Genomic DNA, 4,709 nt, shown 5'->3' with positions numbered 1-4,709 from the left:
ATCTGTTCATGGTGTTGAAATAAAACCCTATCAACCTGCAATATATGAAGTTCTTGGCTTTGTTGCCGAATGACGGGATGTTTTGGCTTCCATCACCAACAGAGCTACGAATTTGTTTTTTTTCCCCTGGCGGTGAAAACTCGTCTCTAATTGCCATTACTTTTCAGGATCTCAAAGATTTCATAGTGTAGAGGTCATCACGTCTGCTTCATATGCAGAATGTCCTGGGTTCAACCCCAGTAAAACCAATCCATTTTTGGTGTTGAAGTATTTTCCTATCGACTTGTAATATATGAAATTCTTGGTTTCGTTGCCAAATGACAATACATTTTGGCTTCCATCACCAAGAGAACTATGATTTTGGGTTTCTTTTTTATTGACCATTTTAGCAGAAAACATAATCCCATATTATAAAATTCCTGTTTGTTTCAAAATATATAGTTCCCATAAAAACAAAAGCAAAAGACCAAACTATGGAGAAAAAAGTAACACATTCAATGTAAACTTCCATTTAAGCAAAATCCCTTTGTAGGAATAAAACTGGTAAAATATGTAATAAAAATTGTAAATGTTTCATTACCAAAAATACTTTCCTTCAGCAATTAAAAGGCCCCGTCAGTCACAATTCTGCTCTGCTAGCCAATACACAGTAACTTTCCAACAGGTTTCATAGAGTAGTGGTCATCACGTCTGCCTAACACGCAGAAGGTCCTGCGTTCAATCCCCAGTAAAACCAATCTGTTCTTGTTGTTGAAATAATACCCAATTAAACTACTATATATGAAGTTCTTGGTTTGTTGCCGAATGATGGGATGTTTTGGCTTCCATCACCAACAGAGCTACGAATTTGTTTTTTTTTATCGTGGCGGTCAAAACTCGTCTCTAATTGCCATTACTTTGCAGGATTTCAAAGGTTTCATAGTGTAGTGGTCATCACGTCTGCTTTACACGCAGAAGGTCCTGGGTTCAATCCCCAGTGAGACCCATGTGTTCTTGGTGTTGAAATAATACCCTATAAACCTGCAATATATAAAGTTCTTGGCTTTGTTGCCGAATAATGGGATGTTTTAGCTTCCATCACAAACAGAGCTACGAATTTGTTTTTTTTCCCCTGGCGGTCAAAACTCGTCTCTAATTGTCATTACTTTGCAGGATTTCAAAGGTTTCATAGTGTAGTGGTCATCACGTCTGCTTCACACGCAGAAGGTCCTGGGTTCAATCCCCAGTAAAACCAATCTGTGTTTGGTGTTGAAGTAATTTCCTATCGACTTGTAATATGTAAAATTCTTGGTTTCGTTGCCAAATGACAATACATTTTGGCTTCCATCACAAAGAGAACTACGATTTTGGGGTTTTTTTTTATTGACCATTTTAGCAGAAAACATAATCCCATATTATGAAAATCCTATTTGTTTTAAAATATATAGTTCCCATAAATACCAAAGCAAACAACTAAACTATGTAGAAAAAAGTAACACATTCAATGTAAACTTCAATTTAAGCAAAATCCCTTTGTAGGAATAAAACTGGTAAAATATATAATAAAAATTGTAAATAGTTCATTACCAAAAATACTTTCCTTCAGCAATAAAAAGGCCCCGTCAGTCACAATTCTGCTCTGCTTGCCAATACACAGTAACTTTCCATCAGGTTTCATAGTGTAGTGCTCATCACGTCTGCTTAACACTAGAGATGAGCGAACCGGTCGCGGTTCGGCTCGAGTCAGTTCGCCGAACGGGGGTCCCGTTCGAGTTCGGTTCGTCGAACGTTCGACGAACCGAACCAATAGGCTTTAATGGGAGGCAATCACAAACACATAAAAATGCATTATAAATGTACACAAACAGTTAATAAACATTGCCATAACATTTACCGGTCCCCACGATCCCTTCTGCACTCTGTCTCCTGCCGCTATTCCATCCGATGATCGCTGAATCCTCCCGGTGACTGGCACTGCAGCAGTGATGCAGGACCTATCGTGATGTCAAAATAGCCATGTGACCAGTCACGTGGCTATTATCTCATTGGCTACAGACTGGTCACATGACTATGACACGTCATGTAGGACCTGCGAGTGCATCTCTCCGGTACACGGTGCACATATGTGTATCGCCGTGTACCGGCGACATGCTCTAGCACACGGTCGACTCCCCGTTCCGTTAGGGACCGGCTGACACAGCCGGTCATTAACGGAGGTTGCCATAGCAACGCAGTTAGCGGTGACGTCACCGCTAACCGCGGCTCCGAGAGCACCGTTGCTATGGTAACGCGTCTGTCAGCGTTACCGCTGTTACCGCTGACAGCCAGCACTGATCACTCACGGAGTGAAGGCTGCACGCTGCTTCCCGATTGTAGTGATGATTGTAGTGAGGATGAGGTTCCCCAGCCCCAAGTGATGAGATGGTGAACCTCATCCTCACTGCAATCGTCACTACTACTACACTAGAAAGAAAGAAGACAGAAGAGCAGGATCGTGGAGGGCTGACAGGGGGTAATAAAGATGGAGTCTCTAATGTGTCTGTATATTTATTTCTATTAAAGTATTTTTTCTCTGTGTGGTGTTTTTTTTAACCCTTTATTGGAGATTCTTAATGGCCGGGTCAAATGTGCCTGACATTAAGAATCTCTGGCTTAATACTGGCTAGTAAAACAAAGCCAGTATTAACTCATGATTACCCAAGAAGCCACCCGGCTCCAGGGCTGTTGGAAGAGTTGGATACAGCGCCAGATGATGACGCTTCTATGAGAGCGCCTTTTTTTGGGACGGCTGCGGACTGAAATTCGCAGCAGAGGCGCCCAGAAACCTCGGGCTAACCTGTGCTGCGGATTCCAATCACCAGCTGCCTAGTTGTACCCAGCTGGACACAAAAATGGGGCGAAGCCCACGTCATTTGGTTTTTTAATTATTTCATGAAATAAGTGAAATAATTAAAAGAAACGGGCTTCCCTATATTTTTGGTTCCCAGCCGGGTACAAATAGGCAACTGGGGTTTGGAGGCAGCCCGTGGTTGCCTGCTGTACCTGGCTAGCATACAAAAATATGGCGAAGCCCACGTCATTTTTTTGGTCGGCAAAAAAATTCTGCATACAGTCCTGGATGGAGTATGCTGAGCCTTGTAGTTCTGCAGCTGCTGTCTGCTCTTCTCCATACAGACAGACAGCAGCTGCAGAACTACAAGGCTCAGCATACTCCATCCAGGACTGTATGCAGAAGTTTTTTGCCCACTGAGAAAATTATGTGGGCTTCGCCATATTTTTGTATGCTAGCCAGGTACAGCAGGCAGGTACGGCTGCCCCCAACCCCCAGTTGCCTATTTGTACCCGGCTGGGAACCAAAAATAAAGGGAAGCCCGTTTTTTATTATTTCATGAATTTCATGAAATAATTAGAAAACAAATGACGTAGGCTTCGTCCCATTTTTGTGTCCAGCCAGGTACAACTAGGCAGCTGGGGATTGGAATCCGCAGCACAGGTTGGCCTGAGCTTTCTGGGCCCCACTGCTGCGAATTGCAGTCTGCAGCCGCCTCAGAAAATGGCATTTTCATAGAAGCGCCATCTTCTGGCGCTGTATCCAACTCTTCCAGCACCTGCCCTGCTATACCTGGCTAGCATACAAAAATATGGCGAAGCTCACGTCCTTTTTTTGTAGTTTTTTGGCAAAAAAAATAAAAAATGCTTTCCTGGATTTTCCATTGCCAGTGAAGGTAACACCAAGCAGTGGGGGTTAGCAGCCAGTAGCTGCTTGGATTACCCTTACCTAGCAATACAAAAAATGCAGCGGGAGCCCATATATATTTTTTTTAATTATTTATTTACATAACTAAAAACAAAATGGGCTTCCCTGTATTTTGATTGCTGGACATCACAGTGCTGTAAAAATAAATCTTTAAAAAAATGACGTAGTGCTCCGCGGTATTTTTGATTCTCAGCGCAGATAAAGCAGACAGCTATGGGTTGCCACCCCAGTCTGCCTGCCGTTACCTTGGTTGGCAATCAAAATACAGGGAAGCCCATTAATTTTTTCTATTTAAAAAATAGTTAAAAAAAAAATGACGTTGGGTCCCCCCATTTTTGATAGCCAGCTAGGGTAAAGCAGACGGCTGTAGCCTGAAAACCACAGCTGGCAGCTTTACCGTGGTTGGGGATCCAATGTGGAGGTCCCCTCAGGCTCTTTTTTATAATTATTTTATAAATATTAATAATTACACAATAAAAGTAGGGTCCCCCCCAAATTGGATCACCAGCCAAGGTAAAGTGGACAGCTGTGGTCTGGTATTCTCAGGGTGGGAAGGTCCATAGTTATTGGGCCTTCACAGCCTAAAAATAGCAGGCCGCAGGCACCCCAGACGTGGCGCATCCACTAGATGCGCCAATCCTGGCGCTTCACCCCAGCTCATCCCGTGCCCTGGTGCAGTGGCAAACGGGGTAATAAATCGGGTTGATACTAGCTGTAAAGTCACCTGAGATCAAGCCCAGCAGTTTGTGATGTCATGGCGTCTATTAGATACCCAACATCATAAACTGTCAGTAGTAACAAAAAAAAAAAAAAATCGACAAAAGAAATTTATTTGAAAAAACAGTCCCCAAAACATTTCCTCTTTCACCAATTTATTGTAAGAAAAAAAATAAAGGGGTCCCACGACGACTCTGGACCGTCTATAATATGGGGGGGAGACACTCAGGGAACGTATCCCCCATTTTCTAGGAGT

The 4,709-nt window shown here is 43.0% G+C and overlaps 1 non-coding gene across 1 annotated transcript; it reads left to right on the top strand.

Annotated features, from left to right (window-relative positions):
• The first annotated feature begins 912 nt into the window (after positions 1-912).
• TRNAV-UAC (transfer RNA valine (anticodon UAC)) lies at positions 913-985 on the top strand. The gene has a single exon. It is a non-coding gene; the product is annotated as a tRNA-Val (tRNA).
• The last annotated feature ends 3,724 nt before the right edge of the window (positions 986-4,709 follow it).

Source organism: Anomaloglossus baeobatrachus, chromosome 2 (assembly GCF_048569485.1).
Source record: "Anomaloglossus baeobatrachus isolate aAnoBae1 chromosome 2, aAnoBae1.hap1, whole genome shotgun sequence".
NCBI lineage: Eukaryota > Metazoa > Chordata > Amphibia > Anura > Aromobatidae > Anomaloglossus > Anomaloglossus baeobatrachus.
The sequence above is the reverse complement of the archived record's forward strand: the minus strand, read 5'-3'. Positions and strand labels throughout refer to the sequence as shown.